General features: G+C 38.6%; 1 protein-coding gene and 1 pseudogene across 1 annotated transcript in view; one reads left to right on the forward strand and one right to left on the reverse strand.

Annotated features, from left to right (window-relative positions):
- CDYL (chromodomain Y like) overlaps positions 1–15,602 on the reverse strand; it is a 157,136-nt gene that overhangs the window by 84,507 nt on the left and 57,027 nt on the right. The window lies entirely within an intron of this gene.
- LOC114025616 lies at positions 11,658–12,604 on the forward strand (annotated as a pseudogene).

Raw genomic sequence — 15,602 nt, forward strand, 5'->3', positions numbered from 1 at the left:
GTTGAAGAAAGGTCAAATCAATCAACATTTATAAAGTAGTTATTATGTGCCAAGAAATATACTAAACCCATAGAATGTAAATAAAGGCAAGGTCACCTGCCCTCAGGGAGCTAACATTCTAACATGGGAGAAACACGCTAGGATCAAGATTGATTAATAATAAAGCGAAACACCAATTTTCCGGTGTGGAAGACACAGAGAAGAGGAAGTGGAAGCAGAGTCTAGATGAAGGGTAAAGAGATATAATAATGACAGCTTTCTAACGAGGGCTTTTTAAGGATGGGGCAACTTGGTGAGCAAAGGAAGGAAACAGTGAAGAGTAGAGATATGAAGATTACAGAAAGAGAGGGATAATCTATTACAGAAGAAGGAGGGGTTGAGATCAGAAGTGCATATGTTGGATGTCTGCCTTGGCAAGCCAAACGGCCACCAATTCCTCATAGATTGGAGCAAATGACATAGAAGAGAATATATTCAGGGACACTGAGACAAGGAAAAAAAAAATCAAACAGCTCATTGAAAACAGCCTCAGAAAAAAATTGGGGAGGGGGGACGGTGTTTGCAGGGTGAAATGTTGAAGGTCTCCAGCTAAGAAGATTTAGGGAGGGAGTACTACTGGATGCTTTAAGAGAGAAGGTTTGGAACAGCAGGTGTGCAGAGTGGTATAGAAACCTGGTTAAGGAGTAGAAGACTTATTCTGCAGCAGTCATGGCTCTCCTGAAATTACAGAAGACTCCTTCCCCCTTTCAACTTATCTTACACACTACAGTCTAACTAACTTTCCCAAAGCACCGATGATTAGGTCAAAAACCTTCAATAAGGTTCTGCCAACTAAATAAAATCCAAACAACTGTATCAAAGGGTTTTTAACAATTTGGCACTGATCTAATTTTCCAACCATGTCTACCACTTCCATTCATACACGATTATTCAGTCAAGTAAGATTACCTATTATTCCCTAATATGTGCCAGGATTACCCATCTCCATTCTTTCAACTTATGTTCTTCTTTGGATCTGTTACTCCCCCTCTACTTTACCACCAGCATCTACTGTCCAATTTCTGGCCCACTTTCAGACCTAATTCAAATACATTTGCCTCCATTAAACCTTCCCTGATGACACTCACTTTCCCCCAAACAAAAAAAAAAGAAATTCATATATTCTGAAATATACTTTCTTGTCTATGTCTTTTGCTCCTACTACGGCTCCAGATGAGACATCCCATTTTTCTTTTGTAACCACCTTAGCGACCAAGCCAAAATCTGCATGTACAGGGACTCTATATATGTGGGATGAAAGAACAGATTACAAAAGGTACCAGGTTGCACAAAGGTCAATATTTTTGGTTTTCATGAGAATTCTTACTTGGTCACACATTCATTCCTATTGAATATACTTAAGCCCAGGCCAATGCTAAACCTTCACTTGCACTCCCTGAATCCTGTGATCAAAAAGCAATGAAATTGTATGGCTCTACTGGGATGACCCAGACATTTATCTGTTCCCCTTTCCTCAAATTAGAAGATGACCATCAAGGATCTATTACAGGTAATTTCTAGGTAATTTAGAATCAATGTTAAATGAAACCACATAGAAAAACTTTTTAAAAAACAATTTATAAAGAAGCCAACACAAAAAACAAACCCTTCAGGGCAGCTAGGTGGCACAGTGGATAGAGTTTAAATATGGCCTCAGAACTTGACACTAGCTGCGTGACCCTGGGCAAGTCACTTAACCCCAATTGCCTCACAAAAAATAATAGTAATAAATCCTATCTACAGCATCTCTGTCATTCAGCCTTTACTTGAAGACCTCCAGAGGAAGTATGAGGGAGCAGACAGAGTACTAGACTTTGCAGAAGGAAGTCCTGGGTTTGAATCCCACCTCAGATTGCCTCAACAAAAAGTAAAAAAAAAAAAGAAAGAAAGAAAGAAAGAAAGAAAGAAAGAAAAGCCCAAAACCAAACAAAAAAACCCAAAAAACAAAACTAACCCCTCCTCACCTCAGTGAATCCAACTATTTTTTAAAGAGAACCTGTATCGTTTATAAAGAAGGGAAAATTTATCCACATGACACTGTCAAGTTCAAGTAATTTTGATGATATATTTCTCAGGTCCAACAGTAGATATAAAAGGGAAAGAATAAGAAATTAGGCTATGAAACAACCCCAGTGGTAAATTCAGTACTTTGGAGATTAAGAAATAAAACCATAAAGAGACTTGAAGTAAATTGTTGTTTATCTGTTGATGCCAAAACAGACCCAAACATAATGGCTATTTTGCTCCAATAAACCTGAGGTTACAGTATAATAGAGGTTTAGCGAAAAAAAAAAAAGAAAATCCAAGGTAAGGCACAGCCACTCCAAGGCCAACAGCACTACTGAATACTTACATCTGTAGACCTTTGTGAGAAAAACCTCACAGTCAACTGAGATTCAGTTCCAGATGCACTAACGGGGTCAGTTTAATATCAATGGTCAGATACAGGAAAGCACTCATCATTAAAGGTCCTTTCTAGCTTTAAATCCAGTGATATTCCCTTCTTAAACGTATTAATTCAGATATATACCCATCAACCAAAACTTTCAAACCAGCTACAAAAATGAAAAGGGGGAAAGGAATAGAGTACAGAAAGTTTGTAACAAAGTCATAGGGAGGACCTCAAGCATATGAACATATGGGAAGTAGGTTTCTGTGATCTAGGAGCTTATTAACAACGGGCTAAAGTTAGCAATATGAAGCTTAACAGAATAAATTATTGTCCTAAAAATTGTCCTATTGTTCTTCGAAAAAAATGACAAAAATAACAAATGGGAAAGAGACTGTTAGACCGTTGTTTGTGAAACTACAATTGCACTAGGACTTCCAGTGTGACATGGTATCTGAAAAAGCTAATGTCATAACTACCCTGCATTAGGGGGCGATAGTGTGTATAAAGGAGGGAGGTGATACTCAGCCCTGGTAAAACTGCCTATCAAATATAGTACTCAATACCAACAAGCTGGAAATCTACTGGGGAGGTAAATAAAGCCAAGAGGGTAAAGGAGCTGGACATCAGGCAATAGGAGGACTACTTCAAAGCAGTAGGAGTATTCTGCCCTAGAGAAAAAGGGACACAACAGAGACCCAAGTATTTTGAAGGTTAGCATGTTAATGAGGGATTCATTTTATTATGCTTAGCCAGAGAGGCAGAAGGAACTGGGTTGAAGCTAAGAGAGAGGCAAACTTTGGCCTAACATAATGAAAAAGTCTCTAATAGAGTTGTTCCAAAACTGGAACATGGAACTGGAATTGGGAAGTCATGAATTACCTATCACTGGAAAGTTTTCAAGATGGCCTCCTCTCAAGGTAGTGTCACTGGATTAAGTGATTACCATTTCTCAAAGTATAGCTTAAACAATCATGACAAATACATATTGAATGATTAACCAATACTCCTGAAAGTAACAGATTTGGAAATGAAACACCTTGGTTGGAATTCAGCTCTGCTATTTACTACCTGTGCAACTTTGAGGGAGTCTCTATAAATATCCTTGGGATGCACTGTCCACTTCATGATGGCCTCTGTATTATGACTGAATTTTTCAGAGTATTCTCATTCAGAATAGATTTGACCATATGACCTCTAGGAAATAGAATAATTACAATTACATGTGCAAGACCAATGAATTTTGTGTCCTCTTCCCTTTAGCAAGAAAAGAGAGTGATTCAGTGTGCTACAGAAAAAAGAGGGCTAGATTTGTACAAAGAGCTGATTTGGAATCCTTACATTTAGTAGCTGTATGGCCATTGGCAAATTAAAATCATGCTAGACCATGGTTTACCCGTCTATAAAATGATGGCAATAGTGAGGCACCACATAGGACAGTTACAAGGATCAAATGAGATAAAATATATTACTTAGTTCTTTTACAATCACACGTCTTTTGAAGAGAAACAGATTTTTAGATGTTTTATTTGAATATTATTAGGAAAGAACAAATTTGAAATTTGAATGAGAACAGTACTCTTAATTTCCTTTTATATGCACACAAATTCAGAGAGTATAAATACAAATTATATTCTTGACAATGAGTAAATATAATTTGGAGTAAAGAAAAAAACAAGAATCCTTAATAATTGAGAAAGCATTCTAACAAAATCCTTTTCAGAAAAGTAAGAATCCTAATATGTAACCAAAGGAAGCATTTAAGTGCTTTATTAAGTCATTAATATTACTGAGTCGTTAAAGAACAGAAATTAATTTTTTTTGGGGGGGGAGGCCAAAGCAATTGGGTTTAAGTGATTTGCCCAGGGTCACACAGCTATTAAGTGTCTATGTCAAGTGGTCTGAGACCAGATTTGAACTCAAGTCCTCCTGACTCCAGGGCCGGTGCTCTATCCACTGTGCCAACTAGTTGACCTTAAATTCAAAAATTTTAAATAAAAACAGACTTCAGTGATTTATCCAAGAAAGCATTTATTAGTCCAAGCTGGATATATATAGAAAAGATACAATGATGGTTCAACATTGGGAAATCAACATGATTAATCATATTATATCAAAAGTCTAAAATCTATGTATACATAGATACAGGCTATACATATACATTCTTATTGAACATATTTTCACATTAGTGATGATGTAAGAATTCGAATTAATAGGAGGAACCACCAGAAAGACGAAACAAAACACAACAGAAGAAAAAAAATAGCAAATAGTATGCTTGGATCTGCATTCAAACTCCACAGTTCTTTCTTTGGATGTGGATAACATTTTCCATCATGAGGCTTTTGGAGATGTCTTAGATGCTTGCATTGCTGAGAGGGGTTAAGTCTATCAAAGTCAGTCATCACTTAATGTGGCTGTTACTGTGTACAACATTCTCCTGGTTCTGCTAACTTCACTCAGCATCAAACCATACAAGTCTTTCCAAGTTTATCTGAAGTCTGCCTGTTCATCACTTCTTACAGCATAACAGTATTCCATTACATTCATATATCACATTCTCAATTATGATAACTATCTGTGTCTTTCTCTTCATCCTTCCCTCTCCCCCATTTATGCTTTTCTTTCTCCTTTCTCCTTTTCCCTCCTCACTAATGTTTTGCTTTTGATCACCACCTCCCCCACCCCCCCACCTCCCTTCTATTAGCCCTTTCCCTTTTCTTTCCCCCTTTTCCTCCTACTGCCTATACGGCATGTTACATTTCTATACCTAGCTGATTATGTTATTCCCTTCTTGAGCCAAATCTGATGAGAGTAAGGTTCAAACAATGCTCATCTCCCTCCCTTTGTTCCCTCTGCTGGGTTTTTGTGCCTTTTCCTGTGATGTAATTTACCCTAGTCTGACTCCATCCCTTTTCTTTTTTCTCATTTTCGTAGTTAGATCAGGTTAATTCACTTACTTGGATCCATTTAACCTACTTGATTAGATTTTTTTTTCATCATTTGATCAATTTATACTCACCCCATTTATGTATATCCCGTTAAAATGGTGTAATAACAATACAGTTCTCAAGAGTTACAAGTATCATCTTCCCTTGTAGGCTACGATCTTTTAATGTAGAAGCTGCAAGGTCCTGTGTAATCCTGACTCTGATTTCATGATATTTAAATTGTTTCTTTCTGGCTGTTTGCAGTATTTTCTCTTTGACCCGGTAATTTTGGAATTTCGCTACTATATTCCTTGGCGTTTTCAATTTGGAATCTCTTTCAGAAGGTGATTGGTGGATTCTTTCTATGGCTATTTCACCCTCTGGTTCTAGGATTTCCTGAAAGATACTGTTCAGGCTCTTTTTTTCATTGTGATTTTCAGGTAGACCAATAATTTTTAAATTGTCTCTCCTGGTTCGATTTTCCAAGTCAGCTGTTTTACCAATGAGATATTTTATATTTTCTTCTATTTTTTCATCCTTTTGTTTTTGTTTGACTGATTCTTGCTCTTTCATAGAGTCATTTGCTTCCATTTGCTCAATTCTAATTTTTAATAAATTGTTTTCTTCTATTAGATTTTGTACCTCCTTCCCATTTGGCAATTGTATTTTTTTAAGGACTTGTTTTCTACAGTTAACTTTTGTCCTTCCTTTCCCAAGCTATTGACTCTCTCTTGCATACTTCTCATTTCTTTTCCCATTTTTTTCTTCTACCTCTCTCATTTGACTTTTAAAATCCTCCTTGAGCTCTTCTAAGAAGGCTTTTTGGGCTTTAGACCAGTTCATATTTCCTTTTGAGGTTCCAGATGTGGGTTTGTTGACAATGTTGTCCTCTTCAGAATTTCTGCCTTGATCTTCACTCTTCTCATAATATGAATCTAATGTACTTTTTTTGTTCTTTTTTTTTGTTCATGGTGTTTGCTTCTTTCCTGGCCTTTAAAGAGACTGAGCTCTCCTGCTGGGGAGCAGAGGGCACTCACCCAAGCTTCTTGTGTTGGGAGCCTAGGGCCTGGTCAATGGCTTTGTATGTTGGGGCTTCCAATGTTGGCAGTTGTAGGATTCTGGCAGCTTACCTGGTGTTGGGCTGGAAAGAGCAATACTGGAACTCTAGGGGTAGGATTGGGTAGTGTGGCTCCTGGAGATTTCCTGCTCACCCAGGCCTTTCCTTCCTTTTGCTTTCTTCAGCTCTTTTCAGATGGATGTTGTAGGGTGTTTATCCGCCTGGTGCCCCTTGGAGTGCTGCTTCCCTTAGTTTTGCCGAGGCACTGGGAGTCGGTTGCTATGGGCACCTGGTGATTTTCTGAGCTGGTTTGCACAGGTTCCCCCACCCTCAATGAGGGGTCCAGGTGTTGGTGTTTGCCTGCTCCACCACCTGGGCTTCAGGATCTCCTCCTGGTATGCATGGTGGGGCTTTCCATTAGCTTGCTGGGATGTCTCTTGTTCTGTACTGCTCCCTTTCCCCCAGGGTAAGAGGGGCCTCAAGCTACCTAGGCTACTGGACTGGGGCACCCCATCTTTCTTCTGGTTCAGCTGTTCCAGGGCTTTCAGGGGTTAATAAGGGAGAGTAAGAGAGACTCAACTCTTACTCCACCATCTTGGCTCTTAAAGGGATTTTATCCTTATAATAACAAAATCAAAGAAGCAATAATAAAGGGAAAAATTCTATTCCAAATAACTACAAAAAATATCTGGGGATTGATTTACCAAAGAACACAAACTACCTATAAAGATCAAAACATGAAGTACTCAAAAAAAAAGAGACAGTTTAATTAGATATAGAAATATTCAGGTCTCATGGTAGGGCTGTGCCAATTCAATAAAATACTACCACCAAAGGCAATTTGAACTATTAATGCTATGCCACTTAAATTAGCAAAGAATACTTCATTCATTTGGAAAAATGAAAGATCTAGAAAAACATAGGAAATGAAAACAGAGATGAGAAGAGAATAGCACCTCCAGACTAAAAAATTAAGTTAAAAAGCAATGGTCATATAAACTATTTGGAATAAGTTAAAAAGAAAAAAGAAAAATACAATCTTTATAAGCTGGGTTGCAACCTCCATTCCATCAAACCTATTCCCTCTAGATCCAATGACCTTGGTTGCCACATCAAATACCCTTTTGTCAATCTTCATTCTCCTTCAGCTCTACAGTGTTTGACACTTGTTGATCACCTTCTCCTTCATTCTCTCTTTTCTCCAGGTTTTCTGGATACCACTCCTTCCTGGGACTCCTACCAATTTGACCACTCCTCAGTTTCCTTTGCTGGATCTTCCTCCTGATCAAACCCTCTTAATCACAGGTGCTTTTCAGGGTTCTGTTTTGGGCAATCTTCTTCTATCACGTGGTGATCTAATCAGCCTCCATGTAATTTAATTATCATCTCTATACTGATGATTCTCAAATCTACCTATCCTATCTAATTTCTCAGCTGATCTCCAAACTAGCATCCCCAACTGCCTTTCAGTCATCCTGAATTAGATGTCCAGTGGAAATCTTAAGCTCAACATGTCCAAAACAGAATTTGTTATGTTCCCCCTAAATTCTTCCCGGACACTATTACATTCCTTATTACAGCTGAGAGTACCACCATCCTCCCAGCCCCCCAGCTTCCAATTTAGGTCTCATCTTAACTCCTGACACTCTCAACTGGATATTCAATTGATTTACATAATACCATTGATTTCACCTAGCTTCTTACTGATGATACTGCCACCACTGTTGGTGTAGGCTCTCATTCTCTCATGCCTGAACCATTGCAATAAAGCCAGATGGTAGGTATGCCTCCTTCAATTCGAATTCACCTTCCATTTGTCCATTAAAATGATCTTCCTTAAGAGTAGGTCAGAACCACGTCATCATTCTACTTAAACTCCAGTGACTCTCTATTGCCTCCAGGATCAAATACAAAATCCTCTGCTTGATGCTCAAAGCCCTTCATAACCTGGTGTCTTCCTACATTTCCAGGCTTCTTATCCTTGCCACCTAGTTTTCAATCCACTGACATTCGCCTCTTTGTTATTCCAAGAACAAGGCACCCATCTTGCTGCTCCAATAATTTTCTGATTGTCTCCAGTGGCTGGAATGTTCTTCCTCATCCCCACCTACTAGCATTCCTGGCTTGTATTAAATTCCAACTAAAATCCCATCTTCCTCAGGAAGCATTTTCTAACCCCTCTAGAGTCTATTGTGCCTTCCCTTTCTTATTTCCTCTTTAAGCTGGATAGCTTGCTTGTTTGTTGTCATTAGAATGTGAGCTCCTTGAAAGCAGGGACTGTCTTATGCTTGTTTTTGTATGCCCAGCACATAACACAATGTCAAGTACATAATAAGAATAAGAACTTACTGTTTTTTGGTCAATTTAATTCTAAATAGATCAATGGAACAGACTAGAAATATAAGGACCAGAAACAATGGAACTCAATAACCCAATGTTTGATAAAGTAGAAAATATCATTTACTTAGCAAAGAACTTCCCATTCGATAAAAACTGCTGGAATAACTGGAAAACAGTCTGCCAAAAATTAGCCTTAGAACAAAACCTTACACCATATTCCACAATATGTTCCAAACACATGAGGCCTTAACAGTAAAGATTGTACTATTAAAAGAAGAGAAGCAAAACAGATATCTCTCACAGCTATGGGTATGAAATATTTTCTAAACCAAACAAGGGATAGAAGCAATTACAAAAAACAGATAAATATGATTATGTTACATTAATTTTGGGGGGGGGGGGGGGGACAGGATTAGGCAATGGGGTTAAGTGACTTGCCCAAGGTCACACAAGTAATAAATATCAAGTGTCTAAGGTGGGAATTTCAACTGAAGTCCACCTGACTCCAGGGCCAGTGCTCTATCCACTGTGCCACCTAAAAATGCTTCTGCACAATAATTTCTGCACAAACAAAAAGTAATGCAGAGGATAAGATAATCAGTCAAATGGGAGAACATTTTCAAATTTCTTCCACATGAAAGAATGCTCAAATCTCCCATAATAAGGGAAATACAAACCAAAAAAATGAAATTTCACTTCACACCATTCAGATTGACAAAGATGACAAAAGAGGGCAATGATCAATGTTGGAAGGACCATGGGAAGATAGACTCTCCGATATATTTTTGGTGGAAATGTGACATGGCACAACCATTTTGGAAAGCAATTTGGAATTACACAAATAAAGTGACTAAAATGCCCATACCCCAGAGATTCCATTACTGGGCTTATATCTCAAGAAGACTATTGATAAGAAGAACGTCCCCATATACAGTCAAATATTTGTAGGAGCACATTTAGTGATAGCAAAAAAACTAGAAACAAAAGTGGATGTCCACTGATTGAGAAATGACTGAACAAAACACGGTACATTAATATAATGGATATCAATGTGATATAAGAAATAATGAATGTGATCAATACAAAGAACCTATAACAAACTGATGCAGAACAAAGCAAAACTGTGGAAGCAATATATAATAATTACAGCAATATAAATGGAAAGAATACACACACACACACACACACACACAGTCAATGTTGCAAAGTAATAAAACACAAGTGTAGTTTGAAAGAAGCGATATGACAAGACACTGGAATCTAGTCCTTCATAGATAAGGGAGATCCACAGGTATTACACATGGTACATATTTTTTGAGTTTTTAAATGTACTAATCAATGTGCTGATTTCTCTTTTTCTCTGTCTCAAAAAAATATTATTTCTTATATGACATGGCTCTCTGGAATGGGAAGGAATACTGGGGCAACTATGCAAATGCAAAGAATACAACACATTTAAAAAAACGTATTTTAAAAATGAAAAATAGGAATCATCAACAGAACTGTAGGAACAGATCATGAAAAAGCTTCAGTGAAGTATAGCAGTAGTATAAAGAATATAGTGATAATCAATAATGAGGTCTCATTTGTGACAACTGATAGTCATGTAATTTTAAACATAATGAATAGATTTACAACATTATGTAAAAAAAAATTCTGAAGTCCCCTTCAAATTGAAATAACAATTTCATGAAAAATAATAAAACTGTTACAAATGTGCACAAAGTACCATTAAAACCCCATTCAAATTGGCTCACTCCAGGATGCGGACACCAATGACAGACAAATACGTATGCACACAGACACACACCATTTAAAGTACAAGAAACTCATTACCAGAGACCCAGAATTATGTATCTAAGGAATTACTTTAGGAGTATACTTTAAAAATACATCTAAAATTGTACAAAGTGTTGACCGGTAAATATCTGTCTTTCCTCACATGTAAAACGGCAAGGGGATAAATTAAAAGATCCATAGCTTGAAACGAACTAGGTAAACAAATTAAGAAAGTAACATCAAAACATAAAAAGTGACACTTTACAGTTAGTTAATAGCCATTTAAAATTTTCAAGTGTTTCAGAAAGACTATTTCATTTCTCAACTACTCCTAAGATCCAACATATGTGAACTGATTGGCTCTGATGACAATAACTATTAAATTTCTTGTATCCTTTTAGCTATTGGTACTTTTGGAGAGGACAATGAAGTCCTACCCCACCATGAATTTTCTATACTATAGGTTAAACCGCCACAAACCACTGGAACTCATGTACAGAAGAAAATATAAATTTAATTTTCTCAAAAAATGATCCTAGGAGTAATAAAAAAAAAGAGTAAAAAATAAAGTAATGATCCCAGGTAATAAATACCTCAACAGTATTTATTAGGAGTTAAATCACTGTAATTTTTCTTTGCATTAGGAGAGGCCAGAACTCTAAAGATGTGTCTATGACAGAATTAACTGCCATGACAGATGCAATATATTATGTTCACACTTTTCCCAAATGATGTGTGACAATATTAGTAATGCAAGTAGTAGGAATAATAATAGCTAAAATTTGTATAACCCCTACTATGTGTCAGAAATTATTCTATGTGCCTTATAGTCCCATTTTGTCCTCACAACACCTCTGGAACATAGGTGCTATTATATTACCCTTACACAGATACGGGAACTTGAGGCAAACAATTTACTGAATTGCCCAAGGTCACAGTTGATTAGGTTTATGAGGCTCGATTTTAATTTAGGTCTTCCTGACTCAGGGTCAGTGGGAGATTATTTCTCTTAAATGTTGGAAATTAAGCCCTTAAAGATTGTGGACTCTTTTCTCCCCAGGAGTCCTCATGAGAGTGACATCATCTTTAAACCCAGCATGGCAATCCCTGAAACACCTTCGAGATGCCCAGGGAAGACAGGGCTACCTGGAAATCCAATTACTTCCTCAAAATCATGCAACTTTTGGATGATTATCCAAAATGCTTCACTGTGGGAATAGACAATGTGAGCTCCAAGCAGATGCAGCAGATCCGGATGTCCCTCTGTGGGAAGGCTGTAGTGTTGATGGGAAAAAACACCATGACGTGCAAAGTCACTCATGGACATCTGGAGAACAACCCTGCCCTGGAGAAACTGCTGCCTCATATTCGGGGGAACGTGGGCTTTGTGTTCACTAAGGAAGATCTGATGGAGATTAGGGACATGCTTCTGGCCAATAAGGTACCAGCTGCTGCCCGTGCCGGTGCCATCACCCCATGTGATGTCACCGGGCCAGCCCAGAACACTGGTCTGCGTCCCGAGAAGACTTCCTCCTTCCAGGCCCTGGGTATCACCACCAAGATTTCTAGGGGCACCATTGAAATCTTGAGTGATGTGCAGCTGATTGACTGGAGACAAAGTAGGCGCCAGCGAGGCCACCTTGTTGAACATGCTGAACATCTCCCCCTTCTCCTTTGGGCTGATCATTCAGCAAGTATTTGACAATGGCAGCATCTACCACCCTGAAGTGCTAGACATCACAGAGGAGACTTTGCACCTTCGGTTCTTAGATGGTGTCTGAAATGTTGCTAGCGTCTATCTACAGACTGTTTACCCAACTGCCGCATCAATACCCTACTCGATGATTAATGGGTATAGCGGGTGTTGGCTGTAGTTGTGGAGACTGAGTACACCTTCCCACTTGCTGAAAAGGTGTAGGCCTTCCTAGCCGACCCTTCGGCATTTGCAGTGGCTGCCCCGTGGCTGCTGCTCCAGCTGCTGCTACACCTGTTGTTGCCACTCCTGCCAAGGTACAACCAAGGAAGAATCGGAGGAGTCTGATGAAGATGGGATTTGGTCTATTTGATTAGCTCACAGGAAACTTATTTCAGTCAGTTTATTTTTGAAACAAAGAAATAAAAGTGCTCATTTATCTCGGAAAAAAAAAAAGATTGTGGGCTCTTTCACTTTTGTCAGTGTTATCAGTGGCACCTACCAAAGTGTCTATGACAAAATAGGGACCTAATGACTGAAAGGAAAGACAACGGATAGGCCATTATCTATGCTGTTCCAAGAAGATGGCATATTTTGACTCCTCTGGTCTAGGACACAAGGAGCTTACGCCTATACGGGGCTCACTCAGCACCCCTACACCCCAGAAGGCTGCATCAACCACCTGACCCACTGACTAGCGACCCCACACTCCAATCACATATCCTAGCCTCCCTCCCAATTTCCAGGGCCCTGGAGATCCCGATCGAGGTTGTGAAAGTTTTCTGGAGCCGTGATGGGTCAGAGATTTGCACTGCCAAAGATCTCTTCAGGACAGCGGAAGGACAGAGTAAACAGAGCAGTACATGTGTCTGGGCTTGAAAGAAAGGTCAAGGGGGCAGCCCAGTGGCACAGTAGATAGAGCACCAGCCCTGAAGTCAGGAGGACTTGAGTTCAAATCCGGCCTCAGACCAAACACTTGACACTTACTAGATGTGTGACCCTGGGCAAGTCACTGAACCAAGAAAGGAAAGAAAAGGAAAGAAAAGAAAAGAAAAGAAAAGAAAAGAAAAGAAAAGAAAAGAAAAGAAAAGAAAAGAAAAGAAAAGAAAAGAAAAGAAAAGTCAATTCCACAATCTAATGCTCTCCAACCTCTGCCCAGGGTGGTGGAGATTCAAACAACAGAAATGAACCCTAGCTGGACATCAACAAAGTGGAAGTCCTCTGCTGTGCCAGGGAAGTGGGAATAGAACAGGACATGTCACTGTGTGGGGGCTGTGAGGACTTTGGGGCATGGAAATAAACCTGAAGGAGCTCAGCATCCAGCTGCACAGTTGTTACCCCAAAAGTCACTCAGGACAGAAACCTTGACAGTGAACTGTGAAGTGCCTAATGTGAGAAGAAGCTGAGACTTTAACATCCAGCCCCCAGGATGACCACAGTGAGAGGATAGGGAATTAGAAAGTGAGCAATAGGGGAAAATAAGGCTTAATAAAGACTGAAAGTACCACAAGATCTCAGGAGAAGGAAAACTAAAAAAGATCATAAACAGACAAATCAACAGCGAAAACATTAGCAGCACAAGAAAATTTGGCCTCCAGATCCAGTATACAAGTTTTGGTTTCTACAAATAAATTCTACAAAAGAGGAAATTGAGACAATAGTGGGATAAGACAGAATATCTTGTGTAATTTGAAGAGAAGATGGAACCATAATACTTTCTTCCTGAATAGATTTAAAAGAGATATGAGAAATATAAGAGTGGAATAATAGTCTGTTTAGCAGAAATAATTGGTGGAATAGAATCTGCAATGGCAGGTCTAACCAAAGAAATAAAAGAGACTACAACTGATAGGGACAAATACACAGAAGTGATGGGAAAAAAAAAGCAAAAATCAATAACACTAACTGAAAACACACTCTCAATTACAGTTAAACATTGATCTTGAAGACAGGATGTGTAGAAACAAGAAGTCAAAAAACCTGATTATAATAAAAGAAGCAATATAAGAAAACTGCTCAGAGTTTCTTAACACAGGAAAGGAAATGACAATTTAAAGACTATACTTTCCTTTCCTAAAAAAAGGCTGGCAACTCCAAGACACACACTGGTTAATTTAAATAGTTCAAGTCAAACACAAATTCTTCAAGCAAACAGGAGAAAAACCTTATAAACATAAAGGAAAGGAAATTTAAACAACACATGTTTATATTCAGCACACACTAGAAAACACATAATGTATTGCTACAAGTAATAAGAGTTCAGGATGCAGCCCGGGTTCCTCCCCTACAAATCTGAGCTTAACCATAAGTGAGAAAAGATAAGATACCCAATAACAAGAAGGTGTCTGAAACATTCTTAAAAAGAAAACAGGATCTGAAGAAATTATTTTCTTTTTTAACAGACCAAGCAACAAATGTAGGAGAGTGATAGACTACAGACTCTAAGAGACTTCTTTCTAAATGTACACAATGAGATAGAGGTAAAGGCAGAAATCCAGAGGTAATAGTAAAAAGGAAGGCCCTGGGGCATTATGGATGGAAACTTGACAACCAACCTACACGTGAATCAATGTCTTTTTTAACTACCTAACAAAATGGGAGAGAGTATGTTTGTAAAAGGAGGAGAACAGAGAGAAGAGTATACGATGTACCTGGCTCAAACTGAGGGCTAGTAATGAAAGGATGGTGATCCTTGTGATCTCAAGAAGAGGACACAGGAAGTGGCTGAGGAAGTATGGGGGGAAATTGAAAGGGTTAGAAATATAGATCACGTACCAGGGCACAGAGATATCACAAATGTGAAAAGTCAAAAGAAAAAAAACAATTCAACTATTGTGGAAACACAATCAGGACAACACAAGATTTAGCAGCTTCTACATTAAGGGACTGGAGGGCTTGGAATATGATATTCCAGAGGGCAAAGGAGATAGGATCACAGCCAAGAATCACTGAGTTGAAGATGAAGGGGTGATATCTGGAGAATAAAATTAAGAGGTGAGAAAGAATTATACTGGGAGGAGAAAGGGAGAGGTAGAATGGGGTAAATTATCTCATCTAAAACAGACAATAAAAGGCTTTTACAGTGGAGCAGTGGGGGAAGATGAGAGGGAATGAGTGAATATTCTCATGGGATTTGGCTTAAGGAGGCAGTAACATACACACTCAATTGGGTATGGAAATTTATCTTACCCTACAGGAAAACAGGGAGGAAGGAGATAAGAGAGCAGGGGGATGATAGAGGAAAGGGCAGATTTGGGGAGGAGGTAATCAGAAGCAAACACCTCTAAGGAGGGATAGGGTCAAAAGAGAGAATAGAATAAACAGGACAGGATGAAGGGAAATATAGTTAGTTTTTCTCAACCTGACTACTATGGA

Source organism: Vombatus ursinus, unplaced genomic scaffold, assembly GCF_900497805.2.
Source record: "Vombatus ursinus unplaced genomic scaffold, bare-nosed wombat genome assembly UNPS02000577.1, whole genome shotgun sequence".
Classification (NCBI taxonomy): Eukaryota; Metazoa; Chordata; class Mammalia; order Diprotodontia; family Vombatidae; genus Vombatus; species Vombatus ursinus.